The sequence below is a fragment of the Phaethon lepturus genome, unplaced genomic scaffold, assembly GCF_000687285.1.
Source record: "Phaethon lepturus isolate BGI_N335 unplaced genomic scaffold, ASM68728v1 scaffold20950, whole genome shotgun sequence".
In the NCBI taxonomy this organism is placed as follows: Eukaryota; Metazoa; Chordata; class Aves; order Phaethontiformes; family Phaethontidae; genus Phaethon; species Phaethon lepturus.
Window position 1 is genome coordinate 75,517 of NW_010511471.1, and position 21,100 is coordinate 96,616.

The 21,100-nt window shown below is 38.5% G+C and overlaps 1 protein-coding gene across 1 annotated transcript in view; it reads right to left on the reverse strand.

The window, feature by feature from the left end:
* The window catches only part of DNM3 (dynamin 3), a 172,359-nt gene that overhangs the window by 63,668 nt on the left and 87,591 nt on the right, over positions 1-21,100 (reverse strand). The gene's annotated exons all lie outside the window — the stretch shown is intronic.

Sequence of the window (21,100 nt, forward strand, 5' to 3'; positions counted from 1 at the left end):
CTCTTGCTGTAGCCAACTCCTTTTGCATTTTCATCATAACTCTCATTTACAGTGAAATCACTATAATTTCACCTTTTCTAGGTTTCTCGCTTCCTATCACTCTAAATTAAGCACTAGTAACACTCTCAAGCTACTTTTTGATGTCAGAACGAAAAAGCCTTAAGATTATTAGCTGTCCCCATTGTGTTAAACTTCCTTGAAGTCCTCATACTGATGGATACACCGGGGTAAACCTTTGCATTTCACTTTGAAAATACAGCTGATGCTAAGTAGAAGCAATCCAAAGACAAGAGGGACAACACTTGCATTCTCATACCCGCATTCTGCTTTTGCTCATCACAATAAAATTGCTGACAAGGGTACTAACACACTACAGAATTTAAGAGCTTCCAAAGGCCAGTAAGGTACTGTTAAGATTGGTGCCATTACCATGGCAGCAATGGAGTGGGGAGAGGATTTATGACCTGGAATTTGTGCAGTGGATACCAAATGGTGTTCTCATGAATTTGGCTACCCAGTGACTCTATGGAAGTTCAATAAATCACCACAGCTAGAAAGCTTAGGATTCCTTCACAGTCCCTTATCTGCCAACATGAAGCAAGACTGACTAGTCTCTGTCTAGCCATCATCAGAACTAGCTGTACGGTCCAGCATCCATTGCACTTACTGAAGAACTGTGAACTGGGATATCACTTATGGGAGATGGCTCAAGTAAGAAATACGTATGTGATAATATCTATTTTACACCATAAAACAGGGCAAAAGGGACAAACTAAACTAGGACTCATTTTTCTCAATACATATTTCCCAGAAGAAATACACGGAAGTAATTTCCACTGCACAGAACTGGAAGAAGTCCTCGCTAGCCTGAGTTGTGTGTACTGTGAGGGCAGATGAAGTTCAACTTGGCTAAGCTTCAGCAGATTGCAAAACTAAACTGGATGCGAATGTACCTAAGAGTGAAGCTATAAAAGTACAGTGACGTGTACAACAATGGCTCACTTTCCTAGACAGCTTCATAACAGGCCTCAGTAGAGGAAAAAGCATATTTCAAAGGCCCTTTGTGAGAAGCATGGTTTCTACTGTCTTGTTTTGTTGAATACAGAAGTTATCAAATCCAGTGTGGGAGTATTACATAAAAAGTATCTGATGGATTTTCAAACTGCCTCTAGCTTAGCCATCCTAGAAATTATTACCTGCGAAAGATCATACATATGTTTATTCTTCACTCTCGCATCTAACAATAATTCCTATGAAGGAGTCTAGTTCTGTGCCAGTCCATAGCTATTTATCACAGTTCATATCTATATTCTGCTTCCAGGGAATATACACTCTCTGAACCTTTGGGGGTCTCCCTGAAGGGAGAGTATACTGTCATCCATTCAGTAAGTATTACCACTGAGATAAATAAAGCTAAGCAAAGTAAATTCATAATTTACCAATAAGAAAGTAAATAAATAATAGGAAATGAAACTAAATAAAGAACTTATAGATCAGGTATTTATGTATAAAAAATAGAAGTACACTGTCCCCTAATACAGATTTTTATTGATATGATCTGTTTTGATATTATAAACTTATGTCCTAAATAGTTCTGGTAGAATTTAGAAGGTAACAATATGTTAGCTTCGCTGCCATGACAAAGTGACATAGACTTTAAAAAATGTTCTATCATATAAATTCAGGAGAACACATATTAAACTTTGTCTTAAAAGTAAGTAGCTTTTCTCAGTAGAAATTGCATGGTAATGTAAGATTGTTTTCTATTTCAAACATTATAAGACAGGTTATATTACAAAAAATCTTTTGGGCAGAAATATTAATGTTATTTATTCCATCATAACTAAGAAAAAATAGCTAAGCTTAATTTTTATTCTTTAAAACTTGTCTTTCACTATTACAGAGTATGCTTATAAAGATTTACTATTCAGTTACCAGAAATTTAAGAAGTTTCTGATGAAGTGTTTGTTCTGACAGACAATATTTACTGACAAACCAAGCAGCCACAGATGAGTAAAAATAGAAACTGATGAAAAAAACTATACCAAGAATCTGATTGTCTAAACAAAAATTCCACAAGCAGGGAAGTTTTATAGATATTTGATGCTAAACTGTGAGAAAGTGTTTCTTCTGTAGCCACCACGAAGAAGGAAATGCCTACTGAAGGCTAAGAAGTGGTTGGTATTTATTTACATGGCCTCCTACCCACACACTGTGACAGAGCAATTTCCAAGAAAGGGAAATCACAGGGTGTATATACTCGAAGCTAACAGAGACAGCATGTCACATATGAGAGATCAGACCTAAATACTGCTTAATTCCAGGAGAAAGGTATTACTGCAACGTTAAAGTGTGGCAGCAAAACCCACAGCAACTTTTTTTTTTCCCCCCAAACAAATAGGAAAAGAAACACATATAAATGGAGCATGAGCTAATTCAACAGCAGATGAGCCCAACATCATTTCAGCCTTAGCTCAATTAACATTATATTATGGCAGGGCAAAAAAAAAAAGCTCCAGCTAGGACTATCTGTGCATGTTTCCCATCCTGAGAGGCTGACGGCGTAAGAAACAGGGAATGTATGAAGTCTGGGAGGAATGGGGCTAGGCACACTTCTACAAGTGATGACACGCACATAACTGCGGGTCCAGCCTGTCCCCCTCAGCATTTGTTCTTTTTTATTTATAGATTTTTATTTTTATAATGGGGCAGAGAACTTAAGCGTGACATGAGGGGAAAAACCAGCACATGCTGATCTCATGTAGAGACTTTGCCTCTCTTTTTCCTATACAGAGTGGAGGAGAAGGAGGAAAAAGTGTGAGGTAGCATGGCCCATTCTGCCTCTGACATGAAAAAAGAAATCCCCGTAAAAAAACAAACCAACCTGCTAGCCCTGGGGAGGCCTTCCCACCCTTGAGATGACGTTTCACCACTTGTGGGCATAAGTAGCACTCACATGGACTAGTTCTGTTCTCTGACAGGCGAGTAAGCTGCCAGGAACTGACAGCGTGATGTAAATACGCGATATTACAACGGCCCCTTCCTTCTGCAGTGTTTAAATGTACTAAAAATAAATACTGCTGAAGTCCAAAATGGCACCAGGGATGCAAAAAATACAACAGCAGCTCCCCTCCCTGCAGCAAGGTCTCAGCCAGCACTTCCAAGCTAATGAACTTCATTTTCAGCCAGGGGCAGAAATCATTCTCTGCTTTTGGAAGCATGGAAACTCCGTCAGAACAGCAGCAAAAGAAACCCTGGACGCAATGTCAGCTAACTGAATTATAAAGGGAACAGAATTCCTTAGCTTCAAAATAACAGAGATTGTTAAATTACTTCATCTTCCAGTTATCAAAGATGATTCTCATTTTTATCCGTCGCTTCAAGATGGCTACTGCGCAACAGCAGCATGCAGGACAAACTCGAGCCCTCATTTCATATCCTGAGGAACAGAAGCAAAATCGATGCAGGGCAATTTAAATACATGATGCTTAGATGCTGAAAGGCAGGTCTGAGCCTGCGCGTTGGCCTAATCACACTTTCAGTTACATCATAGGGAACTGAGCCAGTTTGCTCACCACTTTGCAATGCTTTTTAGAACACCAGTTTCCAACCAGGGCTTCACGACACCAACCAAACCCCGTCTATGCTGACTGTAGGGACCACAAGTCCAAAGAAATCAAGCTCCCAACTGGAAGCGCAGGCCACACTGGCAAAGTTGGAACAAAGGCTGGTTTACAGCAGGATTCATTCTGCACGTCGTCTGTACTGAAAGTACAACTCTCAAGAGTAATTACTGTGCATTGACAGCAAATACAGGTATCCGTGAAACGTCTCTGCTGTTAGTACCAGGCATTAACAAGGCAAAATAGAAAACTACTTTAAAATCATAAACTGAAGAAGGACAGCTTTGAATTAAAGCTTGAGAACAGCAGATAATAAGGTTGACATTTCTGCCTTTGAACGAGATATCCCAACCAGCACTGTACTACTCTCTGTATTTGTTTCCATGTCAGTAACTTGGGCCTAATATTTACCTGACTCACAGGCATCGTGCCAGACCTTTTTTTTTGTGAGCAGCCACTGATGGCAGTGCATGACGAATTTTTCCTGCAATCAGGGTGCTAAAATGTGTAGGTGGAACACCAAAGCTGAGCAGCTACTTGGCAAAGCAGTTAAGCAGCAGAGGTAGAAGATAATACCAAAATGAAGATGCTCTATAGTACTATGCTCTTTTAGATAGTTGGATCCCTACTTCCATTTTACCTGCAGGAGCAGACACAAGAAGCCGCGGCTTGTGAACCTGCTGAGCCAGAGTGATCTATATTAAAGAAAGAAGAAAAAACATTGGAAGTGTAAGGAAATGATGGTGGTAGGCTGAAATTATGCCTGTTTACTCCTGAAAAGGAAAGGCTCAGACTTGTTTACACCTAGGACCTGCTCTCACTGTCAGTGCAGAATAGCCTACTCTGTGGCATCTGATGAAAATGCAAACTATTAAGATGCCTCATAGTAACTTTTATAGAATATAAATCAATATCCAAGAGTTAACCATATTCTAACTTTAAATATACCCAAGAGAATTTTAATGTGTTTCTACTTCAGTTTATTTTTCTCTCTCAGTTTAGAAAGCCACACAGCATCTTCACAATGGTCTCTGCTTTACCACACTTGGCTTTAAAGCATACTCTGAAAAATGAAGCATGAGATACTTTCATATTACTGCAAACTTTTGAAGAAAAACAAGGCAAGTTATTTTATTACAGACAACTTAGCAATGTGGGATTCAGGCCTGAACATGCTCCTGGGTACAGCTGTAGAAAACATAATTCTAAACTGTCTATAAAATGAAGAAGGAGCTGCTTTAACAGAAAAACAATGCATATATAAACATTCTAACATTTTAATGAAAAGCACAGCAAAAAAATACTTAATAAGTTGCAGATGACAAGACCATATTTCTTCCACCTATGCAGCTCTCCCTCCAGTCTTCTACCATCAATGCTACACGGTTTTAGCGGTTGATAATAAAGCACTGAAACCAAGCACTTTTCCAAGAGTTTCTTTTCTTTGACCACTGAAACCAGATTCAAACCACCATAAATCCTGATTCTTCAATAAAGCCAGACACATGGGTATCAAGATGCACTCTCATATGTACAAATGATTCCCCTACATGCTCAAGTGAAAGTTTTCAGACAAAAACTTCAGGCAGAAAACGAAAAATAAGTAGTTTGATTTTCTCAGTCCCTGAGAATCCTCTACAGGCAGGTGGATTATACCTCCATGATGCGTTACCATTCCCCTTCCTGCTCTGCTCTCACCATGTGCCAGCAGAACCCTGTAGCTGTGCTACACCACAATGGATGTACGTTACCTAGAGAGCAGTTTTATTACATGTATCTATATTGACAAGAGTAATTTCATATGACATATTAGAGAACTGTCACATATAGGCATATATATAACTAAATATCAACAACGACACAAAAGAACCATTATACAACATATAAGAGAAACAACTCTAGGAAAATACTAGAGAATGAAATGTGAAATTGAAAATCTCAATACAAAAACGTGACATCAGCTTAGGGTAATAAGTCAGACTATTAGAAGAAAGGGGCATATAGCACAGAGCACAAATACCAAATCTATTCTCTCAGTGTTACACGATTTTACCCTCTGCCATGGTGGACATAGCGAGTTCCTTATACAATTCAAAGCTGAAAATGACAAACCTGAAACTGCAGCTGGAAAAGGAAGATCTGATGATCAAATCAAGCTATTTCAGGTTTGAGCTAGTAACTTTTTAAATTTTGCATTTGTAATATCTTTTCTAGGCAATTTTGAGCACTCCTGGCACCTCCGATTTTAAGGCAGTCTTTCCTAAACTATTCTTTACACATCTGCTTGTTTTTCCCAATCTTTTGGTACCTTTTCTCACAACATATGATTAAAAAAATTCAAGAGGTGTGTTATATCTCTGGTGTTTCCTCTGAATTCAGCTATGGGATTAAACCTGATGCTAATTTTAAATCAGTCCTTGGTCTTGTCATTCATTTTACAGTGTGTTATTCATTTCCCATAGTGTTTTTCTCTCATAAGAACCAGTATTATATCTGTTTCTGCACTTTACTTCTGCCCAAACTTCTTTGGAATAGAACCACAAGATGTGAAATACTTCATCCTTTCAAGAAATGGTCACTGGTGTCTTTCTTGAAAGGACTTTACTATCCTGCTACGTTTCAAGACTTCACAGAAGGACGCTGATACAGGATCTCCCTACGCCTCTATTTTTCAGCACAGCTGTCCAACTTTAATTGAAGGTTTACAGGGAGCTGAAGCTGCAGCTTCCATTCATGCAGCACACACCATCTCACAGTCCACCTGCTCAGAGTTGGGCAGCCCTGAATCATTCCTCCTCCTTGTGTGGAGGAGAGGATGGACGCAGCACACAACAATGAACAACCAGAATCCTTGGGGAGTGCTGTACCAAGCAACCATGCTGGTCCTTAAGTGGGAGCTAACAAACCTGCTGCACCAAGCTAACTCCACAGAACAAATTCAGTGTGATTTAAGATCACCCCTCTTCAAAAGAGGTGTTTATTTTCTCAGGTAGAAGGGCTGGTCTTTCACTGTTCTGTGCTGTGGGGATGTGCTGTCACACAGCAGTAAAAGGATCAATCTGAGAAAGGGCCTGATGAAGAGGAAATCTCTGTTTAGCTCCTATTAGTTAGGATCTTGAAAGGTCATTTTGAATTTGGGAAATCTTGTCTGGGAAAGAAGCCAGCAATTCCTCTGAACTGAATTGGTGCTGGCATTTAAAATCGAGAGAAAGCCCCAACTGATGAACCAGTTGAGAGTCTGGAAAAATTCTGCTGGATGTGTCTAGTGGCTGCTCTGAAAGTAGAGAGGAAAAAAAGAGGTATCCTTTGACCTTTTTATCCCTTGTAATGAAGCCTCCTTATGACAGCTTGTTTTTCTCTACTGGTGCTCAAGTTCTTATTTTTCACTGTTCACCTACTGCAGATCATCCAACAATCACATTGGTTTGTGGAAGCAATAGTGAAGGATGAAGGGCTTTGATGCAGCATGTCTGTGCTGGCAGAGGGCACAGAGTGACAATGACGTACCAGTTCCTGCTTTTCAGTTGGCTACAGCTTTCCCTTCATACAATTTACAATTTTGCTTATTACATAGATATGTGTGTATATAAAAATACTTCTTTATATATATGTATACACACATCTTGTATATGGGTGTATATGTACATGTATATGGTGGTGGGATTTTTTTTTTCTTTAAAGAAAAAACGTAATTCCTGAAACTTATTGTCTTTGAATAGAAGTGGAACTCAGATTTCAGTCTTGAGAAGGTGATGGTCTGGTGGATGAACTTCTCCAGTTCTAATCGCTTCTTGCATTAGGAATACCAAGTTAAGACTGAAAAAAACCAGTACGCTTAACTGTATTTTCAGCTTTCTGGACTCCCTTAACTTGCACATAAAAAGAGAGCCTCTCATCTATAAACCTCCTGTAACTCCTTGGTAGGTACATGAAGATGATACACTTTTGCTACAGTACCATTGTTTTCTGCTGGAAAGGCATTTCTTAAAACTCTTCTAGCTTTAAAATGCATTTCAGTTTCTATAAAATGAATCCTAGAAAAGCTCAAACTCAGGAAGCCACCAGATACTTTTCTTTGGGTGCCAATTAAAGTATCTGGAGTGGCACTAGATCCTTCGTGTGTGTGGGTGTGCATGTGCATATGTGGGAAAAAAATCCTTTGTACTAAAATAAAAATGATAAATATGCAATTGCATAATTATGTAAAAGAAATTAAGCAGGATTTTCCTGAGGCAACACATCTGTCTCTGCAAGACTCCTGAAGATGCAACAAAATACACACACACAAAATAGTTCACAGCATTTATGCTGCCCTACTTGCTTGTTATCATTAAAAGCTTTCAGACAGTAATCAATTTCACTGTGGTGGAGATTACTGCAAAATGCATTAAGAAGTTCACGCCTGTGGCAATGGTCACTGAAATATTTTGGAAAGCATCCCAGAAGTATAAGACTTTTTCCAGACATCCAAGAGAAACTCTGCTATGACAGAGCTTCTGGTGTCAAGACTTCTCCCCAGCCACCCCTCCTTTTTTTTTTTTTTTTATAACAGCATTTCTTGAAAGGTACAATTTAGCTTTTTTTTTAATTTTTTTTTTTAAGCAAGCCAAGTACTTCGATCATGGAAAACATTAACTTCTGAAACAACCGTCTGAAGGTATCTCCTTCCTTGCTCTACATAACATGTATAAATATACTCTGGTTTCTTAATTTAATCAAAGAAAAATTGTGGAATTCTAACAAAAGAGTGAGAAAACCGCCTGTTTATCATAAAAACATTTCTGTTTTTTTGTAAAATAAGTATCCCTGGGGATGTTCCTATATTAAACAAACAAAGAAAATTGAATATACCATAATCATCAAGTACTATTTCTACTTTATATTAAGAACATTACATTCAAATGCTAAGTGACATACGCCATCAAATCTTCAAGGGAGTAAGTTTTGAAACGTGTCTCAGAATTTGAAAAAGATAACCTAAAATAATTATGGTGATGTGCGGGAAAACCTGCAGTCCTCTGCCCTTGGAAATTAATAGCTATTAGATTAAAGCCTGCTTAGAAACATTAATCAAGAAGACTGTTTCCATGAAACTGTCCCAGACTGAAACACTCCTGAAGCTCATAGCCAAAGTTGTTTCTCCAACTAACCTTAAGTTCTCTTGGACTGTAACCCTCTAAAGACAGAGATCGCTTCTCAATGTGTATCTGCCCCAGTAGTTACTCAAATGTGAGTGGGGACTGCAGACTTCATTAACTGAACTCAGAAGAACGAACCTCACAAGAATAGGCATGGGAACGTGAAGAAAAAGGTCAGTAGAAGACCCAAGACATCATGTAACTGTTACACCTTACTAGAGGACAGCAGCAAAAGATGCAACACCAAAGCATTCCTTAAAGCTACAGTCATTAAAAAAGTGACTGCAAGGTGCTAGGCAGTGCCAGCCTACTACTGACTCCTACTGCTAGGTTGTATGTGTGGAGGGAAGTGTGTGCAGGAGCTGGCAAACATGGTGGTTTTCAATCTGCAGATGCTGCATATTAAATGGAAACGTCCAAGTGCTGCTCACCCACAAGAAGCACTTCCCTGATAACAGCATGTTGGTTTTTCCATATGCAAACACGTGTACCATGAAGTACACTTGACACATTGCTAGAGCACACGTGATTGTGCCGTTCAGCTGTTCACTTGTAGCAGTATACCGAAAACAGAGGTCCTGTTCCAGTACCACCCTAAGGGTCCAACATACCCTAACAACACACAACTGAAATGTAGGGACAAATTCTATTGCCTTGGCCAAATGCTCCCTTTAAATGCACGGCAGATGATGAACTCGGACTGAGGTCAGCAGGAGGTACCACCATTTGGGGAAGCTTAGAGCAGCACCTCTGGAAGGCAAGAGACATCTTCAAACAGGAAAAACCACAACTGTTCATGTGTCATCACTGCCCTTTTGTGTGATGGCAGAACTTGATTAATTTCTTGACAGATCACCTTTGTCAGCTCTGTACATAGTCAGCTTGGTGTCCTTGCTGAATCAGAGCGACAGGATAATACCCATACACCAAAGTCTCAGAGCGTGTCAAATCTTAGCACCAAAGGCAGTTCTCCTGCAGGCGCAGGCCCAGAGCAGACAATGCTTCTGTCCAGTAACAGGTTATCCAAACCTATGTTTTACAGCCTGGTAGAACAGACTGCCCAGCTAAGAAACTGGCTAGTGAAACACTCTGCAAGCATAAATTTAAAGCAAATTTTCAGTCATGTGGTATTAGTTTCTCTACATTGGAGGTGACAGCTAGAGGCTTCTGCTAAGAGACAGATCGTGCACTGCCGCAAACCAAGATCTACAAACAAAGCAGGACTGCCACTGTGCAGTGTGAGGGGCACCGGAGGGAAGTGGGGTGCTGAAGTCAGGAGATAACATCTGTGATGCTTCTGGCTGCCAGATTAATTTCCACCAAAGCAGCCACAAAGGCTCAAACAGAGACTCCATCATCATTGCTGTGAGAAGTGAGCACAGAAACTGGGCAATGAGAGTATCTCTCAAGAGTATCAGCACCTGGAAGAAGGAGGCATTTCCCTTGCTTCTGCATGGTGGATGAGGTCTTCAGTAACTGTCAGATTAAGAATCTTGCAGTTATATTGTTTTGCTATCACAAAATAACATCCTTACTAATAATTAAACAGTATTTTAAATTGTTTTTCTACTTTTCTCTGTATCTCTTCCAATGCAAACTAATGTCAAAACTTGTCTTTTCTTGCTATGACACTTTAAAATGTCATTTCTCCTCTGTATAAAATAATATCATTTTTAAAGAATGCCAGTCCTCCCTTGCCTGGATTCCTGCAATCAAGTATTATTCTGATTCATACCTAACACCCTTTTTTGTTGCATGCTGTTAGCTTAGGGAGGAAAATGCAAATTGAATATACCATTGTGTAGACTAGAAGTTGTGTTAAGATGACAAACACCTGCATTCACTTAATCATCTCTGTTAAGATACTGTCAGTTGGACTCCCCAAGAACGCAATTAGGGAAACCGCTCTTTCCTGAAAAAAAAAAACAACAACTGTAACCAATGATCGAAATAGCTGTAAACTATCTTCATCACATTCTAAAAATTTGCAATGTGCAGCTTGGATAGCTATTGTTGGTGAACTGATGTTATGAAAATAAGATTTTAAAGAGTCAATAAACAAGGTGTCCATTTTTGCTGCAGCAGAACTGTCTATACATGCTTAACCTCAGCTGTTTCGAAGAACCTATGAAACGTACAATGTCTTAGAAAGTCTCCAGGAGTTTCAGAACTATAAATAAACAATGACAATGCAAGAGGGAATAACATTACTGCAAATACAGAAAAGACAACAAAAAAAGGCATATTGAAATATGAAAGTTGAAACATGCCTGAAAAAACATTGGATTTTTGCAGTATGCAGTTGTATTACAGACAAGAAAGGTAACATCTCTGCTTCTCCGTAAGAAAGTGAAATATTTATTAGGAAATGTAGTACTTCCTCAAGAATATAGGTCTTCATCAGTGCTGACTCAAAAATATTGTAGACTATCAAGACACTGGCCTTAAACTTGCAGGACACTATTATATTTGTAAAGAATCACCCCAAAGTACATATGTTAATTCTACATAACATTGACATACGGCATTGAATTCCCAGACAGTCAGTCAAACTTCTGGGCAGGAAACCAAATTCCATGACTTTTTTTCTTTAAACACTATGTCAAAACACTCGTATTACTTGTTACTTGTGCTTTGAAAGATACACTCCATTACTCCTTAATGTCATTAACTTTTACAGATACTGCGATCAACAAGGAACTTTTGCTGGAAAAAATGTACTATAACTGTTTTCTAACACTGACATATTGAGATTGTTTCAATGTGAAAAAGGCACAGTGACAACAAAGGTCCAAGTAAAAAGAAGATAAATCATTTACAAATATAGGTACAAACTTAAATTTCAGTAAGGAATCTACAATAGTGAAGCAAACTATCAAGTACAAAAACTCCCAACTTTATAATTCAGGTTTATCATTCCAAAAACTGAATTCATACAACTAAGCCTTACTGGTATAAAGCATTTCATTAGTAGTCAGTGAAGTAATTTCACACACAGTGATTCCTAATATAATCTTTTAACATGTTCTAAATTAATAAAGAACAACATTTTAGACAAACTTTTTTCTCTCATCCTGTTTTCAAGATACTCAAAGATACAAAGCAGAGAGGACAGCTTATTGCAAACTTGTCCATGCAACAGAATTAAAAAAAAACAAAACAAAACAAAAAAAAAACCAAAGAAAAAGTTTTAATAAGTCCTCCTTCTGCCCCCCAAAAGCCTGAAAAATATTGAGATAAAATGTTCATTAAAAATATTCCAAGTCTACGTTTCCTAAGAGCTATTTAAACATCATAGTAAGCAATTTGATTTTCTGTAATACATTTTTTACATTTACATTACCCAAACTGAATGTATATTTTAATTATTTTGTCAATGCATTTGTTTTGCTGAAATAACGTGCTATTCCCCTTTGAGAACATTCCCAAGGTTATAAAAACTAGGTTGTCGAGCAGTTTAAATTTGTTTTAAATATCTAATAATAAATTACACTGAAATAGTTTGAAATAATGACAGGTTAATTCTAATACATTACCAAACTATATAATTACTAGTCAGGGCCAGAAAAAAGTACATGGCAAGAGACAAGGCTAAATGCATGTATATATGAATAAAATACATTACAGAACTATTACTGAAGAAAAAAAAAAATCCTACTAAAACCAAGTGTTATAAGCCTGGAAAATTTACAGTTAAAAGAAATTCATGTTCCCTAATGGAAACAGAATACCTCAAATACATTTCAATCTGCCCTGAAATTGCACTTCAGAAATGGGGAGGGGGAGAACCTAATTCAGACAGGGGAAAAATACACTTCAGTCTAAGACGACAAAACTAAAACTTTTGAAATCAAATTCACTTGGCAGCTGCACAGATCCTTTACAGGTGAGCCCCAATTCCCCTTGCTTTTCTTGCATTCACGGCCATTTCCCCACACACCTCTCCCATCTCCTGCTGAGGACATTTGGTGCAAGAAGTGTTTCAAAAGATAGGAATTACTGAAATGCAAAGACAACTTTGGCCACAGACGGTATGTGGACAGAGACCACTTCTTCTAGAGACTTTTTGCAGAGAAGGTCACAATTTGTAAAGGGACTGAAACTACATGTTGCTGTCTTCAAAAATAGACACTACCTCCTTCTTCAAGGTAAGTGAAGATGGGAACACAGTGACCTCCGATATTTTCAGCAGGCATACACAAATTCCCAGACCCTTTCAGAACACTAGGACACACGATCATCTCAAAGAAAAGAACATCGTGGAATTTTTCTTATGCTCACTGAAAAGGAGGAATATTTTATATATGACAACAGGCATACGCCCCTTAATCTAAAATAATTATACTCTCATTACCATTGGATTCTAAATTCTCTGAGCTTAAACAATACAGCAGAAAAGATCTTAATTATTTCATTATTGGGTCATTTAGCACAAAAATTGACTGATGTCAGGTGCTGAGTTTCATAAGAACACATTTCTAATTAATTTGAGTTCGGCTGTAAGTTCTCAACTTACTCCACAGTCTAAGAAAATCCTCACTGCCCTCACACACATGCATTCACACAGAAACAGCACTGCTTAAAAAGAAAAAAAGCTGTTAATTACAGAATCACAACACTTGTTCCCTGCTTATCCATATCCTAAAGGGGAGGTTGGGGTGTGGGGAGAAGAATCTAGTGAGGAGGACTTTAAAGCCGAGTATCTCAAAGATGAAAATGAGAACATAGAAAGACCTACTAATAAGTATAACACATGGTGGCCTGGACAAGAGGCTGTAGAGGTGGGAGTATGGTTAAGAAAGGGTTACAGAAGAAACTGCTGCACAGGTATCTAAATTGTCTGTGGATTGACTTACTGATGGCACACAAAACAAACAAGAGAAGCTAGAAATTTTCAATACATAATCAAAATTATTACTTGACTGATCTAACAGAGACCTAGATGGATAATTCACAGAATCCAGAAAACTGACATATCTTCGTATTCTCATTTAGGAAATCAGACAGAAAATAATCAGAAACGTGCCACCTTTCATATCAAAAGCACAGGTATTGGTGTGGGATTGACACCAAACAGGGAGAGATATGTTCTGAATGTTCCTGGAGGTGACTAAGGAACAACGAACATGTGCATCATCATCACCGGGACTTTCACTGCTCACTATAATGATTCACAATACGGGACTTGATGATAATGAGATATTTTAACCATGAAAGAAGCTGACCCACTGCTTGGTTGAAGGAGAAACCTATTAAATAGCAGTGTTGAGAAAGCTCCACTATTCAATCCTTCTTTCACACTACTCTTCACTAAAAAGCCTAATAAGCAGTAAAAATTATTATGGCTAGTTATTAGAAAAAAATTAAGTTAAAGAAATTGACACACTAGTATAAACCGCTAAGTTCAATAACTGCACACACCTCCATTCTTTCAGTTTTCTCAAGGGCCTTGGTTTTGAATCAACAGCTTGAAGTCACAAGAGTAAGAATTCCATGACTGATGTCTATAAACGCCTTATCTAAATTACCTAGGGTGAACAGAAAGCAAACCTAACTTAAAAAGCACAAGATTTCCTTGGAACTAAGCCCTGCTCTTACGCTGCTATTTACACGCTGCAGCTAGCATCTTTGCTCTACAAGACAACATACAATCTTCATCAAAAACACAGTCTAACTCAGAGATTCTCAAATGTTTTTCTATTTTAAGCACATTCTCTTTCCCTCTCTGCTCTACCCCAGTGCAGACAATGTTGCATACTTTAGGCCTGCGTCCACTAGCTCCTTCTCTCCAGAACTGCTTTTTGAAAGTCCCAGCTCCCATGCCATGCTCCTCAGGAAGGTGCTCAGAGTGGTTAGCAGAGGTGCTTGAGACAGAGGCATGAGACAGGGCCTCTAACAACAGAACTAAGAACTCAATTCACTAGGAATGGTGCAACTACTTATCAGTGCAGGGCTGAAAGGCAATAGCACCCCATGCTTACCCAACCTGAGAACTGCCCGTCTACAGAAGCTGCGAGTACAAACCAAATCCAAAGAGGGGCATCTGCTTTCCACCACGCAATGCCAAATCCACCTGAGCAGGAGACTCAATCCACAAAGACACCTTCATCCTCCAGAGAAGAGGTCAACATCTGGTTTCACTCCAAAAACAAAGGGGTGAAGACTCTGGGAAATAATGCACCACACCTTCTTTTATCCCCTCCTGGCTGGATCCCAGCCTAGCCCAGGAGTAGCCAGTCACCTTTTCCATTTGGCAGGGTAGGATGTTGGTCCATCATCTCAGTGGCAAATAATTTGCGGAAAAGCATCATTTCACATGTCTTATACAAAGGCTCTAAGAACCTGTGCACTGTACACAGCAAAGGAGGTCATTATGGAAATATTAGAGAACTTAAAATTCTAAATTTCATGTAACTTGTGCCAATAAAGTGTTGGTTATCCTCAAATTAAGCTTGCTATACAAACTATCCCTAAACTGTTGAGTTTTTTTTTCATAAGGAGGGAGAAACACAACTATAAATGTCTTATGTCCTTGTTCACATTTTGACCTAAGATGCCTAAAGGCACTTGTTTTGTCCCCACAGTGTGGAATGCCCTCCCACAAAGCACCCATGTGGAATCTTCAGAGGCTATTTTTTAAAAGCATAATAAAAAGGCATTTCTTCCTAGAGTTTCTGTTGTTAGCAGCACAGCTTATTGACCACCTCTGTGGATGCCTACACTTTCTATAGCTTTTTTTGCATCCTACTACATATGTGTAGTTACCCATTACAAAAATCTAACTGAAAATTTATAGTTGTCAACAATGAGACAAAGGAGGAAGCAGGCTTCTTTTTATATAAGGATGTACCCATCTTCACAGTGAAAAAAGAAAATATTATTTCCACAAGGTTTACTGCAAATTTATTACAGCAGTTAAACTGTCCAGTGAATCTCTGTCTGTATCAACTTATTTCCAGATTCAAAACCAGATGTAAAAACCATCTTTCACTTAATTTGATTATTCTAACTTGGGTAGAGTATGTAGAAACAGATATTTTGACAACTGGTTGCTAGTGAGCTTTCCTAACTCTTTAAAGCTGTTTCTGCAATGCTTTTCCTACAATATTTACAAGAAAAAGCTAGTGATTAGAAAATGGTTAAAATCCCTGCTCCTCCTGCAGCAGAAAACACTAAATCTCTTTTCTGCAGAAAAGGTTTTTAAACAGGCTTCTTTACATGGAGCTTCCTGAGAACTCACTTTCTTGCTGGCCATTACTTCAGTCTTTTTGTATTTCAGCTATACAGCAAAGGGTTAGTAAACCCATCTACACTAAAACGCCCATTGCTGTACTCCACCCATCAGGGATTCTAACAGTTACCAAAAATGTGCAGTATTTTTAACCCATTGTTGGGCACTGGCATTTAAATGCTTAGGCAAAAATTATTTTTTGCCTTCATGTATTTCATAAGGCACCTAAGCACTCTCTATAAACATTAATTATTAAATTGAAATCTTAAAGGGAAGATGTACTTTAAAGGGAAGGGGTGAGACAGTTTTCAATCAGAGAGACATTAAATTGATGTTTTAATTTAAAACAAAAACAATACTGTATTCAGTAGTGTAAGGTTCTACCTGTTCCTCCAAGCACCCAAATACCATTCTGTAGCTTTAAAATTAATTTTCTATGTTTGTGAATATTGTTTTCTCCAATATAAACAGAAGATGAAATCAAACAAGTGACTGACTTTTGCATTTCCTCTATGAAAGCTGGTAAACAGAAGTTTCTTTAAACAAAGCACATACTTAAGCTATGACCTGCACTGATGCCAAGCATCCTTGAGACTAAGAATTCAGTGTGATTCCAGGAAGCCTTTCCTATGCATGCCCCCAGCTGCATTAGAAAAGAAAAAAGGAAACCATGCAAGGAAAATAAAGTTTCGTAAAGCCGGGGAGTGAGCCAAATGCTGCCTGACCTTCTGCTGTGGGGACTGTAGTAGTCCACTAGATTTAGTTCCTCTCTTTAGCATCTGGCTTTTGCTGCTTTCACAAAACACACTGATCTGATTCAGAACAGCAATTGTTACTTTTCAAACTGCTGTCAAATACAAAATGTCAAAAGCAGAGATTTTTTTCCTTAGTTTTTTCATTATGGTAAAGTTTTGTTTACATCTAACAGGTAACAAAATTGCAGATTGATGCCTGATTTTACATTGACAGTATCTCCTTACAGTGAGTTTAACAAGAAAAACAGTAGAAGCAGGAACTGAATCATAACTTTTAACTTTTCATCCTATGTTTTAGTTGCAAGACGATCCTTTCTTGCAAAATGTTTAAAACACTACCTTGACTTTACTTCTCTCTTGTTAGCCAGCTAATAAAGTTAAAAGGGCAGTGCAAAAGCAGGAAAACAAAAGGAAAAGTTTTAGATAAACAGACAGCACATTAGATGTGCTTAGAAACATGGATTAGCACATGGGATGCATCTCAAAAGATGATGTATCACATAAAAGCTACTCACATCCAACAAAAGTTATAGTCTGTTTTCACGACCTTTATCAATAGCCAAGGATTGACTAGAAGTTATATGAAAACAAATAACAGAAGAGATACCGTGCCCAGTCCTGTAACCTATCTCATCTGCAGTGATTAATTAATCCCACACTATTAAATCAAGTAAGAACATTCCTGTTTGTACAACCATCATTTTCAGACTGGAGTCATTGTCATCTCTTACACTGATGCTTTTTACCATCATCACGCCATTTCTGGTCTCTCTAGTTTATTAAGTGACTCCATGGATGGGAAAACGGCAAATTTCACTTTAACAGAACACAAGTGTACACCAATTCATACATAAATGATTTCTTTCTATTCCTGTTTCAGTGTTTTAATTTTTTTTGTTGAGGCCCCACATTCTAACAATCAGTAAAATATATGTGTTCCAGCTAAGGCATCATATGACAACACTTCCCTGGAAATACCCGTTTACCCCCATGGAAACTTTTCCTTACTGAAGAAGAAGGGCCGTGGTCACTTAATTCAGGATTCCCAGAAGCCAGGTAGCCAAGTCAAAGCTCTTGCAGACAGACTGTATGCCCATCCGTACCAGTCTCCATCCACAGGGCACACACAATGCTTCACTGCACATGTGTTCTGCGGTAGATATTACACCCGTATTATCAGAGTTATGAGATGTGCACTCACCACCTGCCTGGCTTTTCCCACTCGCACATTTGGGAGCTTCAGTGGGGGTAGTCAGAGCATAATTGCTAAACCTGCTGAAAATGATATCAAGTTTCAGAGATGTAAGGCTTCATGACTATTCTCATTCTACTGCCGAGATGGTCCTCATGACAAAATCCACTGAACATTGATCGTAGCCAATATATATTTACTTCTGAGAGGATGTTAACTCCAATGGTGATGATAACCATGAACAGAGACAGCAAGGAAGACTTGAAATACAAGAGAGCTAGTAGACGATTCAACAATTGTATGTACTGCATGGGTGGATGGCAGTCTGCACCCTCACTACGGGCCAAGAAAGGGCATTGATGCAAAAGAAAGCATGTTTAACCAAATCATTATAGTAATGCTTCCAAAATAAGCGTGTTCAAATATCAGCCGTTCCTATTTGCCATTATCAAAAGAAACAGAATGAATAAAAACCCCATTTGTTTAAGGATCTGACCTATAAGTAAAATAATACCCAAATGAAAGGAAAAGAGGAACAAACGAGTGCATCTACTATGCAATTCCTCAATGGCAGGTTATCAACAAATCACAAATAATGATCCCCTGTGAAATTTTCTCTACAGCCCGGGATAAAACTGCCTTCAAAGCTGCATGAAACAAACAAACAAAAATCTTCTCCTGTGCAGGACACAGAAGCCTTCGTGACAACTAACAGCCTCATGTACTAATCAGTTTTCTGATCCCCTTCATAATACTTTTTGCTCTGGTACATATGTTGTGCTCTGACTGCCAACACAATAATTTGGTTGCCTCAGCTAATAGAAAATAGCTTCCAAAAATCAAGGTGTTATTTAAAACTACTGGAAGATTTAATAGGCTAGCTCACTCACCCAAGTAACTAAACTAAGCAATTAATGAAATGTTTCAGCCAAAAAATGCTATAGTTATTATTCTTTTATTATAGTTATTATTATAGCTATTATTCTGTTACTTGTGGTTAATAAGGAGAGAGAGCTCAGTAGACTTCAATCACGTTCTGATTACTGTCAAAAATATACATTCAAATATGTGTGTCTATGATGCAACAGGAGCAGAAGATAGGCAGGGCTAAGAAATTCAGACATTTTCAATCTACTGCTAAACTCAAGACTAGTAAAAGGACCATTATCATCGCTTGCATTGTGGGAGCATCTAGAGAATATTTCAAACTGGCGCCATAAAAATACTTATAATATTTCTTGCCCCAGTAACAATCCTTGTCACCTTTACTAAAACCTTGGAGGTCATCCAGCAGTCTTCCAGTAACATGTTCTTTCCTCTGATGTTGCAGCTAGACCCTATTTCAAAGGCTGCAAATCCATATCATGTTAGGAAAATGAGGATTATTTACAAACTGGTAACTGTTTTTTAAGACTTGTTTCCATGCAGCCTCACTTAAGTTCGAAGTGTCAAGCTATACAACTACACAATGAAAGTGCTTCTGCTAGGAACAAAGTAGTGCTTGGGCTAGATAGTTTAATAGGCTTTAAAGTCTACTGTAAGGAAAGATTCCTCCCTCATTGCTATTACTTCAGGTTTCTTTTCCTGGTCTTCAAAATCCACAAACATCAAATGTCCTTTGCTAGACTGACCAATACTGGAAAAGTGAATACAGCACTACCTGTGTTAAGGACACAACAGAACAAAACGCAGGAAGCCCTGCCAAATTGCTTTTCATCAGCATGGTATCCTTCTGCCCAGGGCAACACTGAATGAGGACACCAAGCACAAATCTGGAAGTAGGATGGATCTGTTTCCAAGGGGCTGCAAGGTTAGCAAGCCTTGACTTCTAAGAAAGTTATCAGCGCAGGTACCTGTGCAGATGTGATTAACAGTGCTTTCAGTCCCAGAACAGCTGAAAGCTCGCTCAGTGAGTGGGACAGTTGAACAAACTGTGCCCAAGGACACACCTTCAGCCTCTCTTTGCCAACCAGGACACTGAATGTGCAAGCCAGTCCCCAGAAATACAGCCGAGCAGGAGAGATGACTTTTGAACACCCTCTGATTCTGAAGAACAGCAGCAGCAACTCCATCAACTCTTAAGTACACTAGGAGTAACTTTTACAAAATATTCTATAGCTAGATCAGCTCCCAGGCACAAGAAATTATTTAATTCAGATCTGTAGGGCATGCTTAAAACCAACTGAATTTACACTGACCAGGAGATCACTACAGAGAAGAAATGCTGCCATACCCAACTGCTTTGTTAAATAGTTCCACAGCTCAACACTGGAGGCACCAAATCCCACATACAATGGACCTTGAAAAAGCATTCAATAATCACTGTGGTATGCGTGAACCCATGAGAGGATCCAACAGCACCGTAGAATCTGGGATGAATCCAAGCTGCATGCAGTAATTATTAACTAGTGCTTTGGGCAGCATCTCGCAGGTTTGTTTTTTGGACATTGCAACTGAAGTCAGTTCTTCTTTAAGTTACCTGGGACTCGCCACTCTAACCAGGTGGTTGTGATTTGCAGGGTTTTCACAACACTTGCTCCTCTTGCTGCTTTTTTCCTCCACTGCTTAAGGTTGATATCACCTTTTTGTTCATGGAGTTTTTTTGTTTTGTTTTCAGATTTAAGTTCCAAAGTATGAAATAAGCTAGCTACTATTTTTTGTCTGGTTTCTAATTAAAGCCATCTAAATATCAAAGTCCAAAAAAGACTCAAGGTGATCTGAATCTTTGTCAAAATTAACCAAAAATTAATAAAATAATGATGAAGGTAGGTGAAAAATTTACACAACCAATCACTCCACCAAGGCACACGCTTATAAGCAAAGAAATGCTGAAAAGAGTCCTAAAGAACTTTTGGAGGCCACTGGACTCGTAAAATAATAGATTTGAAGTTCTCTAGTTGTATGTATGATATACAGGGTGGGGCACGCAAACAGATATCCCTTGTGAATAATGTGGTTGGAAGTGATTATATATTTTACTAAACGGCTGTAGGAAACTCAAACGATGGGAAAGCAAGCAAATTGTAAAGAAAGCACAGTACCTAGGTGTCATCACAAAGGACAGAAACCTCACCATTTGAATGCGTTAGGGATTTTGCCCAAATTTGTAATGCAACCATAAAACCAGGCCAATTTCATGTTTTGGGGCTTTCTCTGCCAAG